Raw genomic sequence first — 16,404 nt, 5'->3', positions numbered from 1 at the left:
TGATCAATTTTTTGACTGAGGAATTCACCTATTCACCGCAGGCTAATCATCGAAAGGTACTAGCTTTTCATCTTGGTAACAATAATGTGTTTGGTCCATTAAATGGTGTGTGGAATTTTATTGAGTTAAATTGAATTTTTCTTGATTGTTTTGTTTTTTAAGGGTGGATTTTGATTGGATTAGCTGCGGCAACTGTTGGTTTGACCTCTGAGGTTGCTCAGCATCTTGAGGTTATGATTAATTTTTGTTTCTTTTACACATTAGTAATTTATTTTGCTGAGATTTAGGGATTCATATGTATTACATTATATTAAAGAAAGCAGTTTGTGTGAGATATTTGAAATTTTTTAGAATATGTTGCTACTTCAACTTATTTGATGGCCTAACTTTATTTAGGTGGCTTGTTGGAGTAATTCTTAAATGGCTTGTTGTCTGCCTCGAAGTTTGCAGACATTTTATTCTCCTGAAATTAGCATATATAATCTCCTAATAACCACTAAGATGTCAGTGGACGATCTCTTCTCTATGGCTCCTAGCGACAGATAAAAGTTTTAAACTTTGATATTAATTTTCTTGAAAAATTGTCGAAAATAGCATATTCCTTGATAACCTGTAAACTTCTATTGCTATGCTCAATTTCTCATAGGTACCACTAGGGTTCATATATGAGTTACTTGTACAAGGGCCAAGATAATATTGCTTCCATAACTAAGAGGATTGTGGATATCTCTTGTTCTATGTCATATATCTTTTTCATACGTGAATACACGATAATTTGTAGTTATCTATCTTATGCTTAGCCTTTGTATGAAATAATTAAGGGGAACCCCCCATAAACTATGTTAATTGTTGTTACTAAGTGAAAACTCCTCTTCAAGATTTCATCTCATACTTCGATTGAATAAATTTTAATTTTATTTTAGTCTATGATTTCTGTACATTTGTATTTCTATTGAAGTCAATTTAGATAATAATCCCTTTTATTTGTCAGAAAAATTAAATACAAAAAACTAAAGTCTCTGTAACTTATGTAATCTTTCAAGGGGCCTTTACATGGATCATCAACTTTCCTGGTTCTGAATGTCTAAGGCCCTGTTCTTTTTGGCTTAATTTCAGTTTCATGACTTATTTGACAGTTCAGTTCAGTTCAGTTCAGTTCAGTTCAGGAGCATTCAGTTCAGTTCAATTCAGTTCAGTTCAGGAGCATTCAGTTCAGTTCAGTTCAGTTCAGTTCAGTTAGTTCAGTTCAGTTCAATTTAGGAGCATTAAGTTCAGTTCAGTTTAATTTAATTCAATTTAATTTAATAATAATAATAATTATAATAATAATTATAATTATATTATTATTATTATTATTATTATTAATATTACTTATATTATTATTTATATTATTATATTACTTATTATTATTATTATTATTTATAACTAATTATTTATTAATATTATTTATTAATTAGTTACAGATTATTAGTTATTAATTATTTAGTTAGTAGTTATTAAATATGAAATATTATTATTATTAATATTTATCATTAATTGTAACTATTGAGTAATCAATTACAGATTATTATTATTATTTTTATTAATTATTATAAAGTTATTTAGTTATTAATTAATAATTATTATTTAGTTATTATTTAACATTTTTTTATTATTAATTATTAATTATTAATTATTAATTATTAATTATTAATTATTAATTATTAATTATTAATTATTAATTATTAATTATTAATTATTAATTATTAATTATTAATTATTAATTATTAATTATTAATTATTAATTATTAATTATTAATTATTAATTATTAATTATTAATTATTAATTATTAATTATTAATTATTAATTATTAATTATTAATTATTAATTATTTATTATTAATTATTAATTATTAATTATTAATTATTAATTATTAATTATTAATTATTAATTATTAATTATTTATTATTATTATTTATTATTTATTATTATTATTTATTATTTATTATTTATTATTTATTATTTATTATTTATTATTTATTATTTATTATTATTATTTATTATTTATTATTTATTATTTATTATTTATTATTTATTATTTATTATTTATTATTTATTATTTATTATTTATTATTTATTATTTATTATTTATTATTTATTATTTATTATTTATTATTTATTATTTATTATTTATTATTTATTATTATTATTTATTATTTATTATTTATTATTTATTATTTATTATTTATTATTTATTATTTATTATTTATTATTTATTATTTATTATTTATTATTATTATTTATTATTTATTATTTATTATTTATTATTTATTATTTATTATTTATTATTTATTATTTATTATTTATTATTTATTATTTATTATTTATTATTATTATTTATTATTTATTATTTATTATTTATTATTTATTATTTATTATTTATTATTTATTATTTATTATTTATTATTTATTATTTATTATTTATTATTTATTATTTATTATTTATTATTTATTATTTATTATTTATTATTTATTATTTATTATTTATTATTATTTATTATTTATTATTATTATTTATTATTTATTATTTATTATTTATTATTATTATATTATTTATTATTTATTATTTATTATTTATTATTTATTTATTTTTATTATTTATTATTATTATTATTATTTATTATTTATTATTTATTATTTATTATTTATTATTTATTATTTATTATTATTATTTATTATTATTATTTATTATTTATTATTTATTATTTATTATTTATTATTTATTATTTATATTTATTATTTATATTTATTATTTATTATTTATTATTTATTATTATTATTATTATTATTTATTATTTATTATTTATTATTATTATTATTTATTATTTATTATTTATTATTATTATTTATTATTTATTATTTATTATTATTATTTATTATTATTATTTATTATTTATTATTTATTATTTATATTTATTATTTATTATTTATTTATTATTATTATTTATTATTTATTATTATTATTTATTATTTATTATTTATTATTATTATTTATTATTTATATTTATTATTTATTATTTATTATTTTATTTATTTATTTATTATTTATTATTTATTGTTTATTATTTATTTCGGTAATATATTCTGTTAAGTTCAGTTCAGTTCAGTTCAGTTCAGTTCAGTTCAGTTCGGTTCAATTCAGCTCTATAGAACAGGGCCTAAGAGAGGACCATGTTAAGTTCTTTACTTATAGTATTGTTGCTTTCTAATGTTGATTTGTTCTTAGTTGTAGTTAAATTAAAGTGAATATGAAAGTAATTGAATATATATACTGATTATTTCTTTTAGTTCCATGTGGATTACATACCAATAGTGTAAATGGCTCCGACATCAGATGATTGGTGAAATTATAAGGAAGCTTGGAAGGGGAGAGGGACTTCTGTCATTTTGACAAAAATAGTCGTTTTCGCTCTCAACTCTCAACTAATGAACCAAAATAGGAATTCTAAACCATGTGCATGTTTAATACACTTAGTATTAGGTTGCCAATCCTCCTTATCATCTACTTTGGTCAATTTATGCTCGTTTGGTCCTTACATGTCATATTTTGACTAAAATAGTTGTTTTCGCTCCCAACTCTCAACTAATGAACCAAAATAGGAATTATTAACCCTTTACATGTTTAAAATACTTAGTATTAGGTTGCAAATCCTCATTCTCATATACTTTGGTCAAATTTATGCACATGTAAGGCTCATTTTGGTTGTTATAGGTCATATGTAGCCTAAAATGTCATTTTCGCTCCCAACTTTCACAAAACGAACCTAAGTAAATATTTTAAACCATTTACATGTTTTATATGATTAGTTTAAGGATTATAAAACTCATTCCAAGCTATTTATGCACATCTAAAGCTCGTTTGGGTCGTTAAAGGTCATATGTAGTCTAAAACAACATTTTCGCTCCCAACTTTCACAAAACGAACCTAAGTAAACATTCTACACCATTTATATGTTTAATATTATTAGTTTAAGGTTTCTCATTTGGGGGGGGGGGGGGGGGGGTTTGTAGTGGTATTTTTCGTATTTCATAAAGCTTGGACATTGAATTTTGTATGTAAGTTTTGATAGTTTGATGAATTTTGTTTAAGACTCACCAGGGTCTCTAACTTATTCAATTTGTGAAGTGTGTGATCAACTAGATTTGACTTGATTTTCTCAATCCCACCCCTAAAAAGGGAGCCAAATTCCAGGTTCACACAAGTGATGTAATTGAATTTTGAACATAGAAAATTAAGGCTCAAAATATAGGAAAGTACGTAAAATACCCCTACGGCTTTCGGAATTTGAACATTGATGGAGTCGCCACCAAACAGGTTTAAGGATCCTATTTGGAAAGACCTTAGTATGACTCGGGATAAGGCATTTGGAATTCGAAACCGTTTAGAAACTCGGGTAAGGGAACGAGGCACTTATTTGAGTAGAATTTGCAATTGGTTCATACAATACAAGCATCATTTTCAGAGTATAATCCTAACATGACACTGAAATTAGGTGGGTGGGCATGCTTGATTAGAATATCGATTTTGTTAAGTTTATATGGTGATCACTTTTCTTTAAGTCAAATTTAAGGAACCTAGGCCGGTTTGTCCAAAAATTATCTTTGTTAAGCGTGATTAGAACTTGTATTTTGTTGATTTAGCATGTTAGGTGATGAAAGAAATAAACAATTAAAGCATCATCAGAATAGAAATTTAAAGTGTGGAATTAGTAAATATACATCACCACCTAGAAAAAGGACTAGGTGGAAACCACATTGCCTAGAAGGACTAGGCAAGTAAAGGTGCATAAATAATAAGTGCAAAATTGAAAGGTGCAGTATTTAATTCTGCGGAATTGAGATAAGAAATAAATAAGCATTGAACTTGTATAATAGAAATTGAATGACTTGAATATTGAAAATTCGATTGAGGAACACTTGCTCAAAAGTGATTTGGATTCCCATCATATCCAATCGTGTAAAAACAATCTCACTTTAAAATGAGTTGCTCATTAAAAAGTATCATCGATTTTGTATATTGAATATTGAAATGGTAATTGAATATTGAACTTGAACTTGAATATAGAACTTGAATATAGAAATTAAGAGACTTTTATTCTCAAAGGTCAAGACTTTATGTAAAGACTCCACCTTTGGAAAGCTCCATACTTGTACGTATTTGATTCTAGTTCAAAGAGAAGTTGATCTCATTTAAACATCATTGAATATTTGAACTTTAGAAATGACATTTGTACAAAAAATTAAATGATTCATGTGTTCTAACTTAAAGAAGGGATTGCACCTCTTTAAATATCATAGAACTTGTATAAAGATTGAAGCTTTTTGAAAACTTGAGTCATGATTGTTAGAAGGAGCATTTTTAATCATAAAAACCTCACTTTCTTAACCAAGTTTTATAGATAATTATGCATAAAGATTAATCTTGCACTTGAAATGGGATTTGGAAGATCATTTGAGGGGGGTTTCAATTAAGTATGAAATCCCCTTAAAGATTACCCCTTTTTATCACATAGCCTAGTTCAAATGAGTATGAACATCTTATGAACATCCTTGGCTTTTAGAAATTAGCAAATAGATTAGCAAAATAGTAGATTAGAAGGGTCTCGGATTACCTAAGTAGGCTAGATTGATTTCTCCAAGATGATTTCCCAATTGCAAGATGGTAGTAGAATTTGTATTTTTAGAATTTTGAGAGGATTTGAGAAGATTTGTAAGTGTAGAATTATTTTGGCATTACACGTTATGTTCGTATTTGATTTTCTGCCTCCCTATGCTTCGGAAAAATGGGAGTTTATATAGAAATTTGGCTGGAAAACAGACAAAATGCCGGCGTCTGGCGCCAGGCCAGCGCCTAGGCGCTGAGCTGAGTTGGCGCCTGACGCCAGCAGATGCTGCCAAAAAAGGATGATGACGCTGTCCTTTTGAGGCGCGTCATAGTTGTACCCTTGTACTATTTGGCACGTAGCTAAAGATGATTTTCTTGGAGATGTGGAATTTCTTGTTTATAGACGCAGTGCTTCGCGTATTTTATGTTAGGTTATGATACATATGAACAACATAAATCATGCGGAAAAACCCATATGCCAGGATTCAAATTAATTGCACATAACCAAATAATTAGTCTAGAATGCATACACTTTGTAGCGTGCCCTCCCTAGCTGCGCCCGAACCGAACAAGAACAAGTCTTTAGGACTCCAAGTGTCGTCCCTCCGTAGAAAGTTCACAGCACGTCCGGATCCGCCTTAAGATTGACCAACTAGAATCGCCCTTAAGGTACTAGTAATATTCGGCTGATATGGGACAATAATATGACTGAATTTTGGTCTCAAAAAGTCACTTTGAATACTTGAAACTCGTCCTTAAATTGTGAACCTAGGCCACATATTTATAGGGGTATGGAAAGGGAATTGGAATCCTACTAGAATACTAATTAGCTTAATTAGAATTATATTAAAACTCTTATTAACTATTTTATCCATTAGGATTAGGAATTTAATCATTGAACAAATCCCTTTAGATTTAGGATTTGTATCGGACACAAACACACGCATACGAGCATGGCGCACAGCCCACGCAAGCCTTGCGGCCCACGCGAGCAGCGCAGCTCGCAGCCCATTCGTGCGCGCGCGCCTTGGCCTTGCTGGGCCAGGCCTTGCGCTGGGCCTGCCGTGGCCTTGGCTGCCTTGTGTGGCGCGCAGGCTTGCTGGACGCGGGCCTGGCTTCGTGTTGGGCCTTCGTCTAGCAAGTCTCGTCCGATGCTAATTCGTACTACGCGCTTCCGATTAATTTCCCGATTCCGGAATTCATTTCCGATACGAACAATATTTAACATTTCCGATTCCGGAATTAATTTCCTTTTCGAACAAATATTGAATATTTCCGTTTCCGGCAATATTTCAGATTCCGGCAATATTTCCATTTCCGATAATATTTTCCGATACATACCATGTTTCCGTTTCCGGCAACATCTACGACTTGGATAATATTTATATTTCCGATACGATCCATATTTCCGTTTCCGGCAATATCATCCTTTCCGGAGTATTAATTATTTGCTTTTGACGATCTTAGCTCCCACTGAAACCAAGATCCGTCGATTCCGAATATCCATAGATGGAGTATTTAATGCCATTAAATACTTGATCCGTTTACGTACTATTTGTGTGACCCTACGGGTTCAGTCAAGAGTAAGCTGTGGATTAATATCATTAATTCCACTTGAACTGAAGCGGCCTCTAGCTAGGCATTCAGCTCACTTGATCTCACTGAATTTATTAACTTGTTAATTAATACTGAACGGCATTTATTAGATTTAACATTAAATGCATACTTGGACCAAGGGCATTATTTCCTTCAGTCTCCCACTTGTCCTTAGGGACAAATGTGCATTTCCTAATTCCTTTGTCACTCGATGCTTGCTCTTGAACATAAGGTAAGAGTTGTCATCCTTATTATGTCCAGAGGTGTTTCTCGGTTTCAGAGTTCAACTGATCAAATAAACAGATAATCATAGCCTATGATTTATCTGAGCACGGCCATGCATTTTACAGTTTCTAGCTCTCCGAGTGGCCTTGTACAACTTTCAGCATCTCATCCCGATTTATGGGAGGACAATCCCAATCTTGCGATCTTGAGATTAGACTTCGTTTGATAGGTGATTACCTGAGCGTTGCCTTTATAGCCTCCTTTTACGGTGCGATGGTTGACAACGTCAAAGTAAGCAGTTCTCAAACAAGTAATCTCAAATCACTCAGGTATTGAGGATTAGTGTTTAATAATTTTAATGAAATTTACTTATGAAAGATTTTCATCTCTTACAGTAAAGTTTCATAGGTCTGTCCGATACTAGTCTTCCCAAAGTAAGTATCTATGCAAATGATTACGACATTGCCATGTCCACATAGTTCAAGAAACAGAACTACTAGTCATCTTGCATTCTAGTCGTCTAACGTCTTCTATGCGTCCATCTTTATAGAAAACTCCGACCAGGGACCATTTTCAACTTTTGACATTCAAGTTCACTTGATAGACATTTCTTAGTCACAGGACTGGTCCTGACAGTCTATCTTGAATATATCGTCAAATTGAAGGGACTCATCATTTAATACTAAACCAAGATTAAATGGAATATGAAAATACATTTCATATATGATAAATGTTCAACCCCAACGTTTTACAACCATGGGCCTCAAACCCATCTTTAAAACAGTTCATGGAATTCAAAGCTATGCTTGATTTCCAGTGCTACAATGTGAGTGTTGTTTCTCACTTGTTGCATAGGTTTAGTTATCATGCTTTGCCAATCTTAATATCCTTTTCATCGAATGTTCTTCGAGATAGATGATAAGATCTTTTGAGTTTGTTTATTATGTGATCTAGTCTTTCTTACTTCAATAGTGGTTCTACGCATTTTGCAATGAAGAACCATCAAGTCAGAAGACATGTGATCCACCCAAGTTCAGTGAAGAACTCTTTAACGTAAACAACCCTGTTTTATTGCTTCTTAGGCAATAAGTACTTTTACTTCAAGTGTATAGGTTGCTAGTGATGCTTTGTTTGTATTTACTTATCCAAGCAGTTCACAGATATGCGGAAGACTTTCCAACTATATCCTAGAACATAGAAATTATTATTTTAATTTCCCACGCAACAACTCATGGTCTCCAATCCATGTTGCCATTTCAAAACACGATGCTCTTTAGCTCGTCCTTGTCAATGGTTAACTGCAAAGGAATCTTGCTTGATTCTTTGCCAGTGTTTATGCGTGTAGCATCAATATTTAGCATATCTTTATTTCCTTGAATCAAGAACTATTCTTATGTACCTTTTCAAGTACCATAAGTTTTCCTTGATCTCAATCTAGTTGATCTTTACTTAGATCAATAGAGATTGGTATATGTTCGTCATGCCTAAAGTCATACGATACATTTTTGGCGATCCTCATATTATATCATACATGATAAATTCTTTTGCAGAATAATTCCCAATTGAATTCTATTCATGTAACCTTAGCTCATTCAATTTCAGTAGATACTGAATCCAGCTGAATTCCTTGACATATAATATAGGTTAAGAATCTATTCAGATCCTTTGATGTTTAACTTAGTAAATGCTTATACATAGTTCAAACATTCTTTACTTATATTTATTCACATGGGTCGAATATCTCCAATGGAGTCTTTCGTGCTTGATTTAGTAATTGCCATTACTTAATCTAAAACAATATTATAAGATCTTTATAAATAGATATTAATACCCAGTATGTACTAAGTTTCGCCTTTGTCCATCATTGATGAATAATTTCAAATCTAAGTCATTAGCATTTGAATGTTATTTCACAATAGAGAGATATGTGTGAGATACACATAGGACCGATTAAGTTTGTATGTACTCCCACTAAACTTCTTATACATCTATAAGAATCATGTATACTTTATGAAACTAAAATACGTATTAGCTTCACTAAAATACAGTTCTAATTCCCAATTGCTTGCTTAAATCTGTACTTAGATTTCATAAGCTAGCTTTCTTTTCAAGCATTTATTTGGATCCACAAATCCTATGACATGCCATGTACATAGTTTCTTCCAACATTTGATTAAGGAAGAAGTTTGGTCATCCAATTGCCATATGTACCAATATGCAATTATTGCTTGAATTATAGACTTGAGCATTACGATTATGCATGAGGTTTCAACACAATCCATGCCATGAATTTGCTTGTAACCTTTAGCAACTAATCTAGCTTTGTGTGTGAATACAATTCCATGTTTGATGGTTTTTATACTTAAAACCAATTTGCAACCAATAGGTGTTAACCTATTCTTGCAAATCAACAAATTTTCAATTTTGTCATCAAAACATTGGCTATGTTTTATGGCCTTTAACCAATTAAACATTTGAGTCTATATATGGCCTCTAACCATTTTAGGGAATATAGGTTTCGTCATAGCTTTCTTACAAGTTCACAAACGCATTAATCTACATGATAATAGTTTGACTGTAAGTTGTAGGTTTCTTCACTATCTAATAGAAGAATCTCATAGTTTCATTGACCTGAACTCTATGTTTCTTCACTATCTAATAGAAGAATATCATAGTTTTAGTGACTTGAACTCTATGCCTACTTGGGTATTGAACATCAAACAAATAGAATATCAATAGCCACTTGAAAGTCCTTTGAATATTTTGTTCTCCTTGAAGCACTTGTAAAGTCTTCTAAGAGATGTCTATTCTTTAAAGCCACTTCTAAAGTCCTTAAAGAATACGTGTTCGGATTTTCTAAAGAACTTCGAAAAGCCTCCGGAATGTCCGTTTATGTTTGTCGTTCACCTCGAAGACTTTCGAGGTCTATTTTCTCCCACTTGTCATTTTGGAAACGAATCTCCAAAAGGACATTATTTCGAGCAAACAAACATTATGTTCTCAAATATTCGTGGTAGAAACAATACCCTTGTGTCTCATTTGAATAAACCACAATGAAACATATATCTATAGTTGGGCCTTAGTTTGTTGAATAACAAACACTAAGCTCCCACTGAGTTTAGGAACTCTTTAGATATATTATGAAAAGATATTCTGAAATTACTTTTCAATAGCTTTGACGAATTTGGTTTAGTTAGGTGGTAGTTGTAGACACCTACTTTTGTCCCCGTTCCCGCAAGGGAAAGGTTCGATGATGAAAGCATAAAAACTCCACTTGACAACGCATCTCCTATAAAATAACGAATCTCAATCCCCCTTTTCATTTCACCCGAAACCTGCTATTTATGGAAACCTGCTAAAAATAGTAACTGCCGTAAAAGGTAGCTTCTAAAAGTGGCAAATCATGAAAGATAGAAACCTATCAGAATTAGGTGTTGCATTCCAACATATATCCTAAATCAGATAGAAAACTGCGAGAATCCTATTCCTAATATGATTCAGAAATAAGAGTTACGTATTAATTAAAATCCTAACGAGCCTAGAGTTCGTAACGGGCCCAGACGCATTCGGTCATAAAATTGATACGCGCTAAAAGACTCGATTAAGTCTCAAACTCTACGGATTTCAGGAATCCGAATCTGACCAAAGAATTCTACCAGACCCTATTTTCAATGCCCAGCCCTGGGCGCCGAAAATTCCAGCGCCCAAAGCTGGGCGCCGAAAATACCTGGGACGGATTCTTTTCCTAATCCGTTTCGTATTCAAATTCCTGAAAAACTATCTTTCTACGCCACTTTTTCCTATAAATAGACCCCTAAGTTCGACGTGAAAAGAACACAACAACACACAATTATATTCTGAGTATTGACTCCAACCCTTAGCCTAAGCCTCTCGCTGCGAAACTGTTCACGCGTTCTGTCGCAATCGATCCATAAATCGAACAGAACGTATCCTGTCCCATAATTGAGATTCGTTAAATAAAAAGGAGAAATAGCAAAGTCAAAGTGGTTAGTTTTCTGAGAACCATGACGCACCTCTCAAGGGTGCGTCGTAATGTGTCCCTTTTCAATGATTTAACTTCTTTCCTCGCCCTTTTTATGAACTGTTAAACTAACCTAATCTGATTGTTCTATCACGCCTAACAAATATAATATTTTTGGGAAATCGAATTATCATGCTAGGTCCCTTAATGCTATTTAAATCAGATAATCACGATCGAATTAGTATTATATGTTGCATATTGCTAAAATCAACTCAGATTAGTTTAATAGTTAACGCATGTCCCTTCAATTATTTATGCTGAGCTAGTAAGGATATCCTGCCTCTGGAGTTATCGACGAGCGAAGTACTCCTCTCGGTAGTTACAGTCCCCCGAACCCTCAATCTCTACCTTGCGGGTGTATATTGAGAGTATTAGGTTATGATACATATGACATTTACATAAATCATGCGGAAACAACCATTAACCCAGGAATCATATTATTTACACATAATCATATAGCATAATTAGATGCATACTCTTTGTTGCGTGCCCTCCCTAGCTGCGCCCGAACCGAACAAGAACAAGTCTTTTAGGACTCCAAATGTCGTCCCTCCGTAGATAGTCCACAGCACGTCCGGATCCGCCTTAAGATTGACCAACTAGAATCGCCCTTAAGGTTCTAGAAAATTCGGCACTTTTATGAGCAAGATGTGTTTTAATTTTCTCTCAAAAAACTCACTTTTGAATACTTTGAAACTTGTATATAAATTATGACCCCTAGGCCTTTATTTATAGAGTTATGGAAAAGGAATCGTAATCCTAGTAGGATGCGAATTAATTGGAATTAGAATCCTACATGAATTCTATTTAATTAATTTATCCAATTAGGAATAGACATTTAATCATACACTGACTCTTGCAGATTCAGGAATCACGCATGAGCACAAACTCACACACACACGGCAGCCACAAGGACTGCCCATGCGTGCGAGCTGCAGCCCACGCAGCAAGGCCCACGCATCCGTGGCCTTGGCGCGCGCTGGGCTTGTGGCGTGCGTGCTTGCTGGGCGACGGCCTGGCTTCGTGCTGGGCCTTCGTCCGGCAGGCCTCGTCCGATGCTAATTCGTACGATACGCTTCCGATTAAATTTCCATTTCCGGAATCTATTTCCGATACGAACAATATTTAATATTTCCGATTCCGGAATTAATTTCCGTTTCGAACAAATATTTAATATTTCCGTTTCCGGAATTATTTTCCGATTCCGGCAATATTTCCGATTCTGACAATATTTCCGTTTCCGGCAATATTTCCGATTCTGGTAATATTTCCATTTCCAATAATATTTTCCGATACGTACCATGTTTCCGTTTCCGGCAACATCTACGACTTGGATAATATTCATATTTCCGATACGATCCATATTTCCGTTTCCGGCAATATCATCGTTTCCGGAGTATTCATTTCTTGCCTGTGACGATCTTAGCTCCCACTGAAACCAAGATCCGTCGGTTCCGAATATTCATAGATGGAGTATTTAATGCCATTAAATACTTGATCCGTTTACGTACTATTTGTGTGACCCTACGGGTTCAGTCAAGAGTAAGCTGTGGATTAATATCATTAATTCCACTTGAACTGAAGCGGCCTCTAGCTAGGCATTCAGCTCACTTGATCTCACTGAATTATTAACTTGTTAATTAATACTGAACCGCATTTATTAGACTTAACATAGAATGCATACTTGGACCAAGGGCATTATTTCCTTCAGTCTCCCACTTGTCCTTAGGGACAAGTGTGCATTTCCTAATTCCTTTGTCGCTCGATGCTTGCTCTTGAACATAAGGTAAGAGTTGTCATCCTTATTATGTCCAGAGGTGTTCCTCGGTTTCAGAGTTCAACTGATCAAATAAACAGATAATCATAGCCTATGATTCATCCGAGCACGGCCATGCATTTCACAGTTTCTAGCTCTCCGAGTGGCCTTGTACAACTTTTAAGCATCTCATCCCGATTTATGGGAGGACAATCCCAATCTTGCGATCTTGAGATTAGACTTCGTTTGATAGGTGATTACCTGAGCGTTGCCTTTATAGCCTCCTTTTACGGTGCGACGGTTGGTCAACGTCAAAGCAACCAGTTCTCAAACAAGTAATCTCAAATCACTCAGGTATTGAGGATTTAGTGTCTAATAATTTAATGAAATTTACTTATGACAGACTTTCATCTCTTACAGTAAAGTTTCATAGGTCTTGTCCGATACTAGTCTTCCCAAAGTAAGTATCTATGCAAATGATTATGACATTGCCATGTCCACATAGTTCAAGAAACAGAACTACTAGTCATCTTGCATTCTAATCGTCTAACGTTTTCTATGCGTCCAATTTTATAGAAAACTCCGATTAGGGACCATTTTCAACCTTTGACATTCAAGTTCACTTGATAGACATTTCTTAGTCACAGGACTGGTCCTGACAGTCTATCTTGAATATATCGTCAAGTTGAAGGGACTCATCATTTAATAAACCACAAATTAAATGGAAAAATGAATTCCTTTCATTTATTGTGAATGATTAACCAATAATGTTTTACAAAGATTTAAACTCTAAAACTTTAAAACATTAAACAGAGACATCAAAGCCATTCTCCAATATGCTTGATTCCCATAGCTGCAGTGTGCGAGTTGTGCTTCGCTTGCGGCAGAGGTTTAGTTAATGGATCTGATATGTTGTCATCAGTTCCAATTTTGCTTATCTCGACTTCTTTTCTTTCAACGAACTCTCGTAGAAGGTGAAATCTACGAAGTACATGCTTGACTCTCTGGTGGTGTCTAGGCTCTTTTGCCTGTGCAATAGCTCCGTTATTATCACAATACAGGGCTATTGGTCCTTTAATGGAGGGGACTACACCAAGTTCTCCTATGAACTTCCTTAGCCATATAGCTTCCTTTGCTGCTTCATGTGCAGCAATGTACTCCGCTTCAGTTGTAGAATCCGCAATGGTGCTTTGCTTAGCACTTTTCCAGCTTACTGCTCCTCCGTTAAGGCAGAAGACAAACCCAGACTGTGATCTGAAATCATCTTTGTCGGTTTGGAAACTTGCGTCCGTATAGCCTTTAACAATTAATTCATCATCTCCACCATAGACCAGGAAGTCATCTTTGTGCCTTTTCAGGTACTTCAGAATGTTCTTGGCAGCAGTCCAATGCGCCTCTCCTGGGTCTGACTGGTATCTGCTCGTAGCACTGAGTGCGTACGCAACATCCGGGCGTGTACATATCATAGCATACATTATTGAACCAATCAATGATGCATATGGAATCCCATTCATTCGTCTACGCTCATCAAGTGTTTTTGGGCACTGAGTCTTGCTTAGAGTCATTCCATGAGACATGGGTAGGTAGCCTCGCTTGGAGTCCGCCATCTTGAACCTATCAAGCACCTTATTGATATAAGTGCTTTGACTAAGTCCAATCATCCTTTTAGATCTATCTCTGTAAATCTTGATGCCCAATATGTACTGTGCTTCTCCTAGATCCTTCATCGAAAAACATTTCCCAAGCCAAATCTTGACAGAGTTCAACATAGGAATGTCATTTCCGATAAGCAATATGTCGTCGACATATAATACTAGGAAAGCAATTTTGCTCCCACTGACCTTCTTGTATACACAAGATTCGTCTGCGTTCTTGATGAAACCAAAGTCACTGACCGCTTCATCAAAACGTATATTCCAGCTCCTGGATGCCTGCTTCAATCCGTAGATTGATTTCTTTAGCTTGCATACCTTTTTAGCATTCTTTGGATCCTCAAAACCTTCAGGCTGTGTCATAAACACAGTTTCTGTTAAAACGCCGTTTAAGAAAGCAGTTTTGACATCCATCTGCCATATTTCGTAATCGTAATATGCAGCGATTGCTAACATTATTCGAATAGACTTTAGCATTGCAACTGGTGAAAAGGTTTCATCGTAATCCACACCGTGGACTTGCCTGTAACCTTTTGCAACCAATCTAGCTTTGAAAACTTCAAGTTTCCCATCCTTGTCCTTTTTCAGTTTGAAAACCCATTTGCTTCCAATGGCTTGGTAGCCATCTGGCAAATCGACCAAATCCCATACTTGGTTTTCAGACATGGAGTCTAATTCAGATTGCATGGCTTCTTGCCATTGCTTGGAGCTAGGGCTCGTCATAGCTTGCTTGTAAGTCGCAGGTTCATCACTTTCAAGTAATAGAACGTCATAGCTCTCGTTCGTCAAAATACCTAAGTACCTTTCCGGTTGAGATCTATATCTTTGCGATCTACGCGGGGTAACATTTCTAGATTGACCATGATTCTCACCAGATTCTTCTAAAGATCTCTGAGTTTCATCCTGAATGTCATCTTGAGCATTCTCTAGAGTTTGTTGTTCGACTCGAATTTCTTCGAGGTCTACTTTTCTCCCACTTGTCATTTTGGAAATGTGATCCTTCTCCAAAAAGACACCATCTCGAGCAACAAACACTTTGTTCTCAGATGTATTGTAGAAGTAATACCCCTTTGTTTCCTTTGGATAGCCCACAAGGATACATTTGTCAGATTTTGGATGAAGTTTGTCTGAAATTAATCGTTTGACGTATACTTCACATCCCCAAATCTTAAGAAAAGACACATTTGGAGGCTTTCCAAACCATAATTCGTATGGAGTCTTTTCGACAGCTTTAGACGGAGCTCTATTTATAGTGAGTGCAGCTGTATTTAGTGCATGTCCCCAAAATTCTAATGGAAGTTCGGCCTGACCCATCATTGACCTGACCATGTCTAGCAAGGTTCTGTTCCTCCGTTCTGACACACCGTTCCATTGTGGTGTTCCAGGAGGAGTCAATTCTGATAGAATTCCACATTCTTTCAGATGGTCATCAAATTCATAGCTCAGATATTCACCGCCTCTATCAGACCGCAGTGCCTTAATCTTCTT

The sequence above is a fragment of the Spinacia oleracea genome, chromosome 6 (genome assembly GCF_020520425.1).
Source record: "Spinacia oleracea cultivar Varoflay chromosome 6, BTI_SOV_V1, whole genome shotgun sequence".
In the NCBI taxonomy this organism is placed as follows: Eukaryota; Viridiplantae; Streptophyta; class Magnoliopsida; order Caryophyllales; family Amaranthaceae; genus Spinacia; species Spinacia oleracea.
Note: the sequence above shows the minus strand (reverse complement) of the source record.